The sequence below is a fragment of the Anopheles coluzzii genome, chromosome 3 (genome assembly GCF_943734685.1).
Source record: "Anopheles coluzzii chromosome 3, AcolN3, whole genome shotgun sequence".
In the NCBI taxonomy this organism is placed as follows: domain Eukaryota; kingdom Metazoa; phylum Arthropoda; class Insecta; order Diptera; family Culicidae; genus Anopheles; species Anopheles coluzzii.
In genome coordinates this window covers 73,547,399-73,562,173 of record NC_064671.1, presented here as the reverse complement: position 1 = coordinate 73,562,173, position 14,775 = coordinate 73,547,399, and the positions used below count along the sequence as shown (strand labels likewise).

At 47.1% G+C, this 14,775-nt stretch overlaps 1 pseudogene; it reads right to left on the bottom strand.

The window, feature by feature from the left end:
* LOC120957538 (vasorin-like) overlaps positions 1–13,394 on the bottom strand; it is a 73,689-nt pseudogene extending 60,295 nt beyond the window's left edge.
* Between the last annotated feature and the right edge of the window lie 1,381 nt (positions 13,395–14,775).

The window sequence follows — 14,775 nt, the reverse complement described above, 5'->3', positions numbered from 1 at the left end:
GAAGTTGGTTGGTTTGAAATTTAATTTACCGAATTCAGGGAAGTCATTCGGGCGTAACATTGTAAGTATGTATTTAAGTCCTCAATTCTTCAGCGCCTTCAGCTTCAGGTTGGTCTCTTTGTGGCGCTGTGTGATTGTGTGACTGTGTGCAAAACTGAAATTCAGCAGTCGCAGCCAAAAAACCCTTTTTCCCTGAGTTTGCTCCTTGTTCGTCTGGCTCGTTGTTTTGCAGCCGTTCGGGGGAAGCAACCGTAACCGGGGACTGGTAGATCATGCCTTACGGTGCTCTACGGTGCAGAAATAGCAAAGAAAGATTCCTGGAGCAGTTATACCGTCATTCCCCTTTGCCCTTCCAGAAATATCTGCATCCCAGAAAAGGTATGGAACTTGGAAGCAGCAAGTTCCTCTGGCCCAACGGTAAGTTTCGCTTTTCGCCGAAGTTCGACTTACTCGGTGCGACGTGGAGCTGAACTTCACATTCAAATCATCATCATTCAGCAAATGCTGCTCTCTAGTACCGATATATATCTGCAAAATCCTTTCGCCTTGAATGCGCCACCGGAGCGGTTTTCGGCTCTTTCTGTGTGTTTGTGTGTGTACGGGGAAATAGTTGCACTGTTTGATTTGGTTAAAACTTTGATTTGCTCCTTTTCCGTGTTGCAAAAGGGTTCTCTGCCAAGCAGTTACAGTTACTGTGTGGCGTTGCAGTTTCTAGCCATCTCTGAGGTTTGTTTGGTACAGCTTGCTTTTCCCTTATAGAGGATGGCGAGTGAGCGGTTTGGAGCCTTGGTAATGCATATTCAATTGCTTGCTGGAAAGCTTAACGCTTGTTGAGCAGTGATTTGGTGGTGGCGCCGAAGTCGTAGCGTGGAAAGTTGTTCACGTGCTGGCATGTGAAGCAAGTTGCAAGCGTGAAGAAAGTTTGCTTCCTTGGGGGGATTTTAGGATTTTAGCTTGTTAAGCATTTATTCAAAGTTCAAAGAAGCGTTGAAAGGGCGATATTTGCACACGTTGAAGCCCTTTGTTTAACGAAAATATGTTCCGAAAACCCCTTTCCCTTTACGGGTTTATTATGTCAGATTGAAGTGCTCAAGTAGAGCCTGATCAAGCCTTCTATTTCTAAGAATTTAGAGAAATGTATCGCTTCTCTCATCAATAATTACAGCTTCTCTGTCTGCAGCAAGGTCCCAAGCACATTCCAAGAAGGAGATAAAGTCATCGTTTAACGTAATGTAATTCCTGGTACATTGCTTTTAGAATTACGCTTAAATTGAAGCAAAGTGTTCGCATAGATTGCAATCGAGATGATCGTTATTGAAAGTTTGCCTTCCATTTCCGGGCTGGAAAATCCTTTTATAACTGACCAGCGAACAAATCTGCGCCAGAGAATCCGCGCTGATTCTCCCCGCACAGCGAATGGATTATAAATGCGACCATAATTCTTTATTTTGAAATTGGATTATATCATCCCTTTTGGTTGCGGTCGAAGAAGACACACACAGGGACTTGCATGAAGCGGTTGAAAGCAGAGGGTGATGCTTTCATCTCAGCCTGAGAGCTAACGATTTCTATCCGCCTGCAATAAAGCAACCAAAAAGCTCCCAGCATCGTTAGCGTCCCAGCGCTAAGGTATTACTGTCAATTTTCGGGCATGGTTAGATCGTTGCGGGACGCCGCTAGATAACGACCGATGAGCCCCCTGATCGTAGCCGGACGGTCAGGCACGCGAGGACGGTAAAACTGGAATCAACTGAAGCCTGAAGTCGTTACAAGCGAAAGTTGGAGGCGTACCCGTTCCCCGTTTGGCGAGCGAATCGATTACGGAACGGCCCGCGGGGAAGATAGTGGTATGTCCTTGTTCAAGCCGAGCGGGAGTCGTCATCCAAGCAAAATGAGCCGACGAAGCGTCAAAGACGACGAGGGGAATGGGGGAATGGTAAATCCGGGAAACGGAACTCCGTTCCATTCTCGGCGTCGTGCACGGCTGCAGAACGTATCCTGGTTCCTGGCGGGGAACAAAAACGGAACGACGGAACGGTCCGGCAAGTTCTGCGGAGGTCGAGGACAAATCAGGTTTTCGGGTGGTGGTAATCGGATTTCTGCCACCCGTGTCTGTGCGGCACCGGAGTGGTGCCAAGTCAGTGGAAAATTGTGTTCTTGAGCGAGAGAGAGCAAAATAAAATCCGTTTGGAAAGTCCGAAGGTGGATGAGAATATGAGATTTTTGCCTTTCTTTGCTGCTTCTTCGACAGCTGAAGGATGATGACGATTTTTGGCCGAGACCATCGAGGTACAAGGTCGAGCCGGGTGGCCAGAAATAGCCAGGAATGGCAGAGAGAGAGGAGGAAGGGATGTGGCAGCCGGTGTGTGCGTGTGTGTGTGTGGGTAGCTTGATATAATATCCCGGAAAAAGTAAGACGTTGCTGCGAAAGTTCCAATCGACTCCCAATATATCCTCTTATGAGAGAGTTTTTTGTTGCAGGATCCTTAGCACCATATTCACCACTACGTTCACCAAACACAAGGAATTTCAATGGTGAAAATGAAAGGAAACACACACACTCACATACATCGATTGTAGTCGTAGCAGGAAACGCCAAAGATAAGTTTTAACGACGGGACAAGATTTGACAGGAACGATTTCGATTGAGTGCCGCCCACACAAATGGAGGAACAAAAAAAAAAAAAAAACAGAGCGAAAAAGCGAAGTGAATCGATGTGTAACTCCTTCGTCATTTGAGAAGGCTTTCCTGAGTAGTTAGTTTTTTTTCTACCTTCTACGGTCGTTTTTCTTTTCTTCCTTTACCGATCACTTCTGCTCGTGATGGTTTCGTAACCTACATTTATGGCTTCTCCCGCATGGCTTGTTCGACCTTCGACCACACCAACCGTAGTGATGTAAGAGCAAGTTCATCCGTCCCACCAACGCCCACCACGCCTAGAGGGGTCAACTTCAACTTTTGTGCCCAAACAAAACTCACCCGATGGAGGACGGCCGGGATGCAATCAAGGATGAAAAATGATTCTGATTGACGGTTGGTTTCGCTTGCGCTTTCCTCCGCACCGCAGCTTTTCCGGTCCGGGGGGGGGGGGGGGGGGGGGGGTTTGGGGAAAGCCCTTTCGGGTGAGGTTTCCGTTACGTGGGTTCAAGAGGGGCAGCAACTCGATCGGAGGCTGTGTTTTTGTGTGAGTGTGCCCCTAAAAAACATTCGTTCGAGTGGGTATGTAGATGGCAAAAAGGAAGGAAACAAGCAACAGATCGATAGCACATGAGGTTTTGATCGAATATCGTGCACTTTTGCTGGACGCTTCAACTAGCAATTAAATAGAGGAATGGTTTGCCCTTTTTTCCGGTGGAGAGCTTTTCAGTTGCTGTGGGAGACGGTGCAAAAAACAAGGACTACTATTTCGAACCATCTGACCTATTTTGAAGTATTAATTTTCTTGGAAAATGGACCCACTCTGCGGGAGTATTGTCACGTTCTATTCATAGATGTTTATGGCATTCAATCGAGCATCATCATCAAACTTTTATTCCAGAAGAGACTAGATTCCTATTCCTAGAACTTCGAGACTATCCGGTCTAACAAAGACAACAGTAATTACGTCATGCGTAAAATAAGCATCAAAATGGCATTGTGGAATGTCTCTGGTGGATCTATTTAAAGCGCCGGAATTGAAGTTTATGTCTTTTCGCTTTGCTGTGTTAACTTTTCAACCAGCATCGGAATTTACTGCTGCTGCTGCTGCTGCTGCTTCCAACTGTGAGCCTTCCGGGTGCCATACTCTACAATATTCCTTATGTCACGCGCATCGATCCACGCGAAAGGGAATCGAAATCGTTCTGCGGTGCGAACGGGAAGTAAACCGTATCCCCCCATAACCCGCCAAACCCCCTCACTCTCTTGCCTCCGGGCTTAAGAGGTCGCAGCCAAGATGCTGGCAAGACGAGAGATGATTAAATACGGATGAGTAAGCGAAAGAAAATATGAATCCCGCGGGCTCTTGACGGGCTTGTTCTGGGTGCGCTCGTGCCATCATGGCCGGCCAGGGTTCAACTTTATGGAGTGAAATAATCACGGGCGTAATTGAAATTGCCAGCAAAACGCGCCGGGCCGAGCGGCACAATCAGGAATCGCGCTGAACCCTTACAGAGACCGAGAGCTATGAATGGCTTTTGTTTGCACGCCAGTGCGACGTGGTTTGAAAGGGCGTTCGTGAAAATTCCCTCTCTCCCCGTTTTGCTCTATCACAACGAGGAAATCAATCCGCGTGTTCCTGGCAAGGGTGAGAGTGCCCACGATTGTTTACCGCCACTGGATGGTTTTCTTAAGCAAGGACGCGTTTTTTTGGTGGTTTGTTTGGGGGAGATCCACACACCGCAGTTCGCGGTGCAGAAGGAGCCGCAAAAATCGATATGTCAATGTGGGCTGAAGGTACTGACTGTCTGTGTGCGTGTGAATCACGTTGAAGTGTAATTTGCTCGGTGTTGAAGAAGCGAACGAGATGAATGTATGAGCTTGAAGTTTGTGAGGATTTTGCATTCAATTTATTTAAGGTTGATTGAGATTGAGACGAAGCTGTGTGCTATAAATTTAAATCCGAATGAATTAAAGAAGGCCTAAAAGCTTGCCCAATCAAATGTACTTTGGACGGAATTCATTCATTGGAAGAAAGAAACAGACTTTAAGAATTGAATTGCACAAATGTTTCTTCATTTCACGGTAAGAAACAATGTAGCTCGTCCGAACGATTTGGGTCATTCAAACAAATGCACCCCATAGTGCGTCTATTCATTGCGATGAGCTCCCAACGTCGATTAAAACTGTGAATGAAACCGCAAACATTCTACAAAAATCACTCATGATCGCCATCCTGCGATCTCGTTCGTTCTATTACGTCAAGTAGGCTAATGCCGGTCGCTTGCCAAAGCGACGTGTAATTAAATCGTTCCACGCACCGTTAGCACCGTCCGGTCCCTAACCGGCCCAATCACCATAACGACGTCACGACACTTGGCAGCGTGTACTAGATGGTTAGTATCTACCGCAGCTACCCTGGGTACCGAAACGTGCTGCTGCCTGTTTTGCGCTAAGAAATTTTCATATTGCGCGTCACTCTGTCACCAGCATGACGTCCTCAGGTTTTCGCCGCAACGTTTTCGGGTGTGCGTACTTGGGTGGCGTTTAAATTGATTATTTCTTTTTTGCCCTTTTGTACCGTACCCGCCACCCCCCCACACCATGCGCACGTGAGAAGGTGTCATACACGTACATGCTGGGGAGGTGAGAAACATGGTGAAAGAGGTTGAATTTACGACGATACGTCTTACTGCATCTTACACCGCGGAAGGAAGGAGTCCGCCGTCGATGACGTGAAGGTAAATTTAATATCTTTCCATTGCTGGTTGGCATGCCCGGGCCAGTGTTGTTACTGTGGCAGTGGTACCGTTTTTCCTTCACGGTTGGTACCGAAAAAACACTAGCCTGTCACTCAGCCAGTCATCAGATCGCACCTGACGCCCCAGTATTGGGTGTTCCGTCTTTTGGGCCGTGAGCACGCGTGAAGGATGAAGAAAGAAGCGTCTGCTGTGTGCCAAGAAGCGAACGCACGTTATTGTTTTACAGTTGGCAAATGCCACCAGGACTATTGTGAGGTCATTCCACTTTCGAGCTATCCTGACGGCGGCGGTGAGTGACTTCCCTGAAAAATAAACGTCACTAACAACAGCGTTCACGCGATATTTCATGAAGTCTTACGCAGCATCACGCATTTGTCTTGCGGAACACCTTTCCCGAACTGCAATATGTTGCAGAAATGACAGCAAGGAAAGGGCAACCCCTGCCGAAATAAAACAAAAAAAGCAGGTCACCTTTGTAGAGCACACGCGTTTCACGCGTCCAATTGTGTCGGCTCCGAGTCGCAGAGTTTTCTCGGAGCCTGTTCACCGCGCGCCATTACGGGATTCGGTTCGCGGTGCGTGTCATTTCCGGGGTCCGTCTGGTTGATTGACGTCTCGCGTGGTCTCGCGTGTCTTCTTCACACCGGTGCACGACGTGCGAAGAAATAAAATATGGATTGCGCTATCCAACGCCAGCCCGAACACATCAACACATCAAAAACACCTTGAAGGAATGCTTCCACGGTGCCGTAGAACCTGCCATTCACCATCCGAACCACCGAATGCCACGTGGTCCTGTACGTGACGCAGTAAAAGTCTCCGGTTTCATCTGCTCCCCGCGCTTGAGTGACTAATTCAGGGGGGTGTTGTTGGTATTTTGCGCCATCCTGCTCAAGTGGGTGATGTGCGTGACACGTGGGGAAATGCCACAGATACTGGGAGATGTCGGAGCGTTACCTACACGGTCGGAATGCTAAACGGACGTAGAAATGCTTTCCTGTCACCATCACCATGCGGCTGATGTCAGTCAATAGTGCAGGTCGACAGACGGCTCTGAGTAGGTAGGTTATTGGTTGAATTGGAACATAATTTTCACTACCGGAAGATTGACTCCTTGGGGCTACATAGCCCGTTCAATTGATGGGATTAAGCAATGATCCCAACATCCTTGAAAGCTATTGCATCACGATATTAAAAAGCCTTTTTTTGAGGATCAATTATGTCGTTCAAACGGTCAAACTTGACATTCTCTGTGTCAGTGTTCAAAGTGAAGGAAGTCCTGCCTTTAACAGATGACAGTAGATACACTCTTTTTCCTTCACTCAAAAACCCCTTCAAAAGCGACAACGGGTTGGACAGCAGGAAGACAGCAATTCAATTGTTCGTTTGCTCGCAGTTCGTTCCCGGAACACCGGGTACGGAAGCACCCGGTTTGACTTCATACTGTGTCGTCCTGCTGTCTATCGTACGTCAAATTGTCCCAACCCGTCCACTTCATGATTTTCGGGGGAAAAGCAGTTGAACCGGCAGGAAGTGTTGCAATTGTGCCCGAAGCGTGCCTTTCCCCGTATGCGATGCTATAAATGGCAAGGTGTTAAGGAAACACCAGCTTCCGTCAAAGTGCATGCGAATGAAAGCTCAGTCTTCACGCTGGCAGCACAACATCAAACGGTTTCGTTGGAATGTTATGCACGTGGGTTGGTGTTGGTGCTGAGTGATAGAGCCAAGAATTTCGACGAGTTCGATGAATAGTTTGCAACGCTGCTCTGCTAAGTGAACTTTAATGTTCCGCAAGAAACAAACGAGTACGCAGCCAAGGCGCTCGGCTACACCTACCTAAAGGGAGGGGTGTTTCGTTTGGGGAAAAGTTTCCTAGCAAAGCCAGAGTGACAGGAAAGCTATCGATCCGAAAGGTTTGGTAAAGACGTCCGGCTAACGACCACTTCATCTTTGTTTCGGAAACTGTTCAGCCAGCAACTTGCAGCAGTATCTCGATAAGCTCATCCTTAATTCAGTCAATAATCCGAAGTTCAATAAATCAGAGCCGGGAGAAGTTTCACCAATTCGTGGTAGTGGGAAATGAAGGAGCCTGGGGGGGAAACTGATAACGAAATAGTATCGTTTTTCGTGCCTCCATTGCTTCCAACAGCACACGCAGGTTGATTTGTCTGGCGAACGGTTTTCGGTTGTCTGGTGCAATCTATTAGCAAGGATTACCGTCGCTATTTTCCACCGACGTGCTGAATGCCATTTCCCATACCGGCAACCTCTAGTGAGGTTTCCCCCCCTCCCCCACACTTTTACTTCCACTGTTATCAACGAGGGAAGAAGTTTGAGTTGGGGTTTGAGTTTTGGTAAACAATAGCTGTATTCTTGTACAAGACGCTCCACAAAACCAGCCCGGCAAAAGAGAGTCGCCGGATATCCGTTCGAAAATCGACTAGTAGTGGCGGTGTAAGTAGACGCTGAAGGCCGGGAGCCTTAGCCTTCCGAGCGCTGGCCGTCGGTGAGATCCGATCGTCCCCGTACGGCGTTTGTCCCCGGGGGCTATTAAATGCACATCAAGCGTACCGAAGCGGAGACGAGCATTCGAAATCGAAACGAATCTTGTAGTTGTTTCCGCTCAAACTTTCATCGCAGGAACCAGTCTCCAGCTCTTTGTCTTTACGCTTCTACTGCATATGAGCGTGTGTGTTTGTATGTGTGTGTGTTTGTGTGGGAGAACGCATTGGAAAAACGCACGTTTGGGTCGTAGGAGGAGAGATGGGCCCAGACTGCAAACAAAGCGCCTAAGCCCGCACCAACTTATGTGGGCTCTTCATTTCCTGCGGCTCACATGCTTCTTCCATGTATCGTGTTGCGGATTTGGCTTAGAGACGTTGGTGCAATGTTTCATTATAAATAGCAACATTTTAGTTTGCGAGCGTTTTGTTGGTGTTGTGCAAGAGAAGTTGGTAGGATATTGTATTCTACGAGGAGTTTTGTTGGTGGATCGTTCTCTGCAATGTTGTCTCGAGTTTCTGAAGGGGAAAATGAACAGGTTTCACGCCAGTTTTGGATTGATATTGATTTATTCGTTTAGTGTATCTTTATGTCTTTGTAGAATTCCCTGTAAGGTTTATTGAATCTCAAAATTTACTATCTTTTACTCCGAACTTCTTTGTTCTGAGCGTTTGCCAAGTGAAATAATTTTATCGTACTGGATTATTGACCGTTAATGATGGCCATAAGGCTCTTACAATTCTTTTCCATTTACCTAAATAAAAATGGACGTGATAATGCCGGTGCTAACTAGCACCACCACCACCATCAGTTTGATGGTTTACTTACGGCTTAATAAAAATTTATTTGAATCGCACCAACAAACTGTCTTCTTAGTGCCGATGACGATCAGACGGAAGTCGTTCCCGGCCACAGGCCCAAGTACATCAACTTTATTTACAGCAATAAATACAATAAATAAGAAGACAGGAAATCCAATATATCCGCTTACCTCTCGGGAGACGAGGGGGTTGGCCTCGGTGGCCGGAGCGATTGCACAATCGCGCTGTGCATTGCGCTTAAAACGGACGGTGATAGGAGGAACGTGCGCCGGGAAAGGAAACCGATAATACACTTTTATCAATAGACATCTAGGCACACAGGAGATATTGTGTTTAGCGAAATAGCGTAACGCGTGGTAGCGATTCTTGCAGTTTTCATGTTTAGTCTTTTCCCCCAAGACAAAGGGCAAGATCTTGTTGGAAGTCTTTCGCTTCCCTGTTTTTCTCTCCCGTGCTTGGTAGGGATTGCAAACGTCTTGCCAGAAGTAGTATTCTGCCCGGGAGCTGCTGCAAGTAATATGTACCGAGCGAAAGGAATATTGTGTTTGTTCACTCAGGATTTATTTCTTCCCGTTCTACAATGTCCTTCCCCAAACCCCCAAAACCAAGCTCGTTCCCAGCGCAGTGAGTACACACAGAGTGTGCCGCGTAGTCCGGTAGTCAGGCCCTCGTTTTGGAGTCAGCTCGTCCCAGCTGGGAACGGTTGTTAGCCAAAAGAAAGTACAGTGCTTGGCGCATCATCCATATGTGTGTGTGTGTGTGTGTGTGTGTGTGTGTGTGCTGGGTTGGAGGTATGGCCGTCACTTGCACAATGGGGAACACACACTCTCCGTCCCACACAACATACAGGCGATGTACACTAGCCTCGGCGCTACTCAAACAATGTCAGATTGAAGAACGGCTTTCGCCGTTTGGTGTCCGGAAGCCATCACTCCTGCTCCCCGGGCTTGTATCGGCCCGGCCCGGGGAATGTACGTTGATGGGCTCCGTGTATGGATACGGCCCCGGAAGACGCATCCTTAGCATCGAGGGAGCGTAAATTTATGTTCGGCAACAATATAACGACATAAAACATTAACCGAGAAGTCACAGCCCAGATGGGGGAGGGTGTAGCTGTTTTCGTGTCGCAGGGTGCGATACATCCCGTGCTCATGTCTGTACCGAACACGCCCAAGCATCGTTCGCGCCAGTGTGCTGGCCAGCTGGCCATGTGTCGACCATCGAGGCGATGATCGTGGCGAAAAAAAAAGAAGGGAACGAAAGTATATCCGGGCCAAAAACCGGTCCTTGGAGCTTGGGGCAGCCACCACACAGGACAGCACGGGACACCGGAAGGAAGACAAATTTAATATATCTTTCATTAAATTTCGACTGCAATCTAGTTTGCGGCAAGTTGATGGAAAAGGAAATGATGACTTTCCTGGACCGTGATTGACTCCCAGTCGGGTGTGTGTGTGTGTGTGTGTGTCAGGTCAGGAAGGGGTAACGTTGCTCTCGGGAGAGCGTTTTTTTCTTCTTCCTCTGTGCTATAAAATTGGGTTGGTGTGCGAACAACTCGGGACATGCAAAGAGTGTTTTCGGTGACAGTTGTGAATGCGTTTCAATTTGTCTGCTCTATGGGGGAGGGTTTTTCAGTAGGGTGAAGTTTTTCTGTAATCATTGGAAGAAGGGCAGAGGAAAGGATGGTGGAAAGTTCTGAAGAAACTCCGTTCTTTTTACAACTTTTGAAGCGAGAGTGATTTCAATTGAGATGGAGTTAGATGTGTTCGTAAATATAGCCTGAACAATAAACCTTTTCTTGTAGAAACTGAAAATAAATCCGGTTCGAAGGACCATTTTCAACATGACGTAGCCGTAACATTCTTGCTACAGTTGGAATTTGCACTTTGATAAGGATTAATATTTGAAATATTTTCGTTCAATAGGACAAAAAAAGCAAGCTAAAAGTAGCTGAATCGCTTGTTATTCTTCACTTGACACGACTTAACATTCAGCTCAACGAAAGAAACAATTTGCCAACAGGCAGCATTAAGTGTTGTCAAACGAAGCAACTTGACTCCGCAAAACGCCAGCAAACGCTTACATTTCATTTGACAGCAACGAGCCGAGCATCTTCTCCAGCTGCCGCCTACACGAGCAAGTTTAAATTCTGGTAAGCTCCTTGATAACTGACCCAACAACGCCCCTTCCCTCCTCCCTCGCAACGCCTGGCGTGGAGCAAATAGTTGCTTGCGTTCGTAGCGCTCCGAAGCCGAAACAATTTGCTGCAACAAAGAGTTGAGAGAAAATGGCGACCGTTGTTGCTACTGCCACGCGCTCAAATGCCACGGTGTAAAGTTATCAAGTATTTCAATATTCTGCCGAAGTTCGATCGGCTTTGCTGTGCTTGTTTGGAAATTCGCAGAAAAGCTTGCCGCTTTGCTTACAGCTGCTCGGGGTGAGCCTGACGCCGGCAGTAGGCGAGTGGGCGACCACTGATCGGCTCATCCTATCGTATCCCCGCGTCCGCCGCGCAACCACTTGCGCTTGTAGGGGCGCTGCTCATTTTCCACCCAAAGAATGCTTCGAAACATGGTTCAATACCGATCGAAAACCCCGAGCCCTTGCACTTCATTTACATCGTCGAAATACTTTTTACTCGTTGGCGAAATTTTCCGCACCAGCATCACCACCACCACCATCACCAGAGGATTAAGTTAACCAGCGCGAGTATAGGATCGGTTCTGAGGAGGAGGAGGTTTTTCTTTACTTTTTTGTTATTTTTGTTCTCTTATCTTCTTCTTTGGTGGTCGAGCGCATGAACGCTTTGAAGTCCAGGATCCGGGGTAGGATGTTGGCTAAACGTTGCTTCAAGAAACGCTGGGCACGGGAAACAGGCGTAGCAAGAATCCTGTCCGCCGCCGCCGGATCCGCTTTTAATGCGGGCCCGGGCGTGCTCGCGAAGGCTTACCACTTACTTTCGGAAAGTATCCCTTTAAATGGCGCATGAAAAGGAAGGCAAGGGGGGGAGGGGAATTTTTCCTACGAAACTTAATAATACGATTATGTGCCCAAATCGGGGTTTTCCCGCTCGCCGATCGCTTCGAACTGTATTGATATTTATTGTAATGAGATTAGCACCCGCACCGGCCCGCACCGTGCAGAAGGGTGATTATATACCGATTTACCCGGAGAGTTATGATGCGGTTTTGCGTTTGCTTTTGCCTTTGGTTTGGGGATTTTCATTGAAAAATTATAGCTTTAAACCGCGACTCGGCTTAGGCGGAACTTTGAGGCTCCCCCAATGAGGCTTTCTGCTGGGTGTAATGCTTGTGCTGGAAAGAGGGATCAATAGAAAAAACTCGTAGCCTCGTCCGGAGACCGGAGAGTATAAAAAAGTTTCCTATTTAACGCTTCACCGTGCACAGCCTCACGGTAATGTAAGTCCGTGGTGGGAGCTTTTTTGCCCTCTCTATCTTGAATTCATATCCTCGGATGAGATACACAAAAAAGTCCACCATCAAGTCGGATGCTGTGGATGCTAGCTGTTTATTTTTTCATTCTTTTATTTGAAGCAAGCAGCAACTCTTCTCAACTTTGACTTGTCTTGCTCGCTTCTCTTTCTCGTACGGTCCCACGCTCTCTTCAGCGACACCTTGAGCGCACCGAGATATTCATTTGCTTCGGCCGATCGATTGTGAAAAGAAAAACCTTCAACCGAACCGAAAAAAAAAGCGCGAAGAAAGCGAAGAAATGATGCGCATTGAACGCAAATTATCGATTCACTGGAATGAAAATTCATGCCGCAGGATAAACCATGCCTCGTTTTCGCTCTTTCAAGGGCTTTCGGCTGGTGGCCTTTCGAACAGCAAACATGACAAGCCGGCTCTGACAGCTGCTGTGACATTTTGACAGCCGTAAATAATTTCCATCGAGTGATGTAAACTGTTGTTTTTTTCTTCTCTCTCTCTCCCGTGTTGGTGAGAAAGAACAACCGGCTGTTTGATTATCAGATGAGAATCAATTTGATGCAACAATTGTGGAGGAAAATTGTACTTTTCTTGTAGGTTAATTGAAACGAAAAACTCGTGAGGAGATAAAAATAGCTGCCTGTTTATAAGAAAAGCTTTAAATATTTAAATCATTGAAAATAAGGGAAAAAAATCTAAAAAAATAATGAATAATGTAATGTGAAAGATATATGTTTTAAAGGGTTTACCGTAAGATTTGAAAATATAGATAATTTTTGTATGTGACTACAAGAAAATGCAACGAAAAATATTAAAACATGTCATGACTCTTACCTTTTGCAAAAAAGAAAGTTTACTGTTCGCCTTCCAACGACTCGCTTCCACTGCTTCGTTTTAATCCAGCTGTCACCACCATTTACCATTCACACCGCTTTTCTTATCGTGCGGGCCAGGCCAAACTTAACCGCACGCCGCACATGTAACTAATTGAGGAATACAATTTTTAATTTCACTCTTTCACTCCACGACCATCTGTCGCATGCTCCGAGCGCACCGTTTTGCGTCTTTAAACCGCACCGATAAGATTAGACGCCTCCATTAAAGGTTTCCTGCCCGGGCACAAGCACAGGCTACACAGACACCACCATCACTGCAACGCCTTCTTTTCTTTTCGCTTTTGTAGCAAGCAACGTAGCAAAAGCACAGCCTTCTGCTCGAGTAAAAAAAAGATGAGAGGGGGAAATTTGCTTCCTCTTTATCCAGCAACCTTTTCCAGCCAAATCGGACCCAAGCTGGGAGCGCCCGAGCTTTAGGGGTGAGGGATAAGAAGGCAACTTAAAAAGCAACCGGCTCGGAAAGATGATGGCCTTCCTGGTAGCCGTGGTATAGAAATGCGCACAGGCCCCGCTACACTTGGGGGCGCGTTCAACCCCAAAATCTTGGGTGCGATTGCCTCTCCTCGTATCTGAGATCTTTCACTTAATAATCACTTATCATTACACCGGCGCTGGATAATTTAACTCGCTCGACGCCTTTTTGCTTTCCTTTCGTTTTCTCGGAACTTTCAGCGCGTTTAATTTTCTTTTTGGCATGGGATTTCACATTTGCTGCCGCAAGCCGAGGTAGTACGAGAGGAGACACCACATGTGTGTTGGTGGGTTTAATTTTCACTCACGGGCGAAAACAGACACGACCGATGCGAGCGGGGCTACCAATTTGCTACACTTTCACATGGTAGATGCATCGAACGTTTGTAATCATGCTCACAATGTGAATCCTGCGAAGAGAAGGAAGGAAGAAGAAGGGATATAGATTATTGAGTGAGAAGGTGTAGTACATCTGTAAGCAGTGTAAGAACAAGTCCTAGTTTCGGTTCAAGCTGTGTTCATTCTTCAAGCTCCCCTGCGACACATCGTCGGTGACTGTTCTTCTTTAGCGTCATCCTTTCGGCCGAACTCGTTCGAGATTTTCGCTGTGATTTTCGCTTCCACATACATACGCTGCTGTGCTTCTTGCTTCACCGTAACTGTTGTTGAATATTCATAAATACAAACGTACACCGTTGTGAGACCGCAACGGATCGTTGGATGCTTTTTTGTGTGTGTGTTATTCCTCCACGCTGCCGTGTTCGCTCGTCGTTATTTTCCCCTCCGAATGCCCCAAGGAGCTGTTTTTCCTTGCCAATCTCTTTCCACCGTTGCACCTCCCTCCCCACAGAATAAAAAGGGGTCGAGCACGGTAGGTATGTTTTTCCTCTTCCACCTTTACAGCATCAGAACGCCAGGAGGAGAGAGGGAGACGAAAAAAAAAGGATTCACCAGTACAGAAAAAAGAAGAGCATGGGCACAACCACACACGAGATGCCGTCTCCGGGGGCGTTTTGCGTTTATCTGGCAGAGATTGAATGCCAGCCCCGGAGTGGTTGGCTGCAGATATCAAAACTCCGAACCTGCTGCTCCGTTCATTATTCAAACTGACTCGAGCCTCGCCGCCGCCGCCGCCGCCGCCTTTGATTGTGACCTTCCAAAACGTGCTTTCGTCGTTTCGGTTGTCGCGCAAAGCGTTGCGCATACACAACACACACACACCTTTCGTACGCGAGA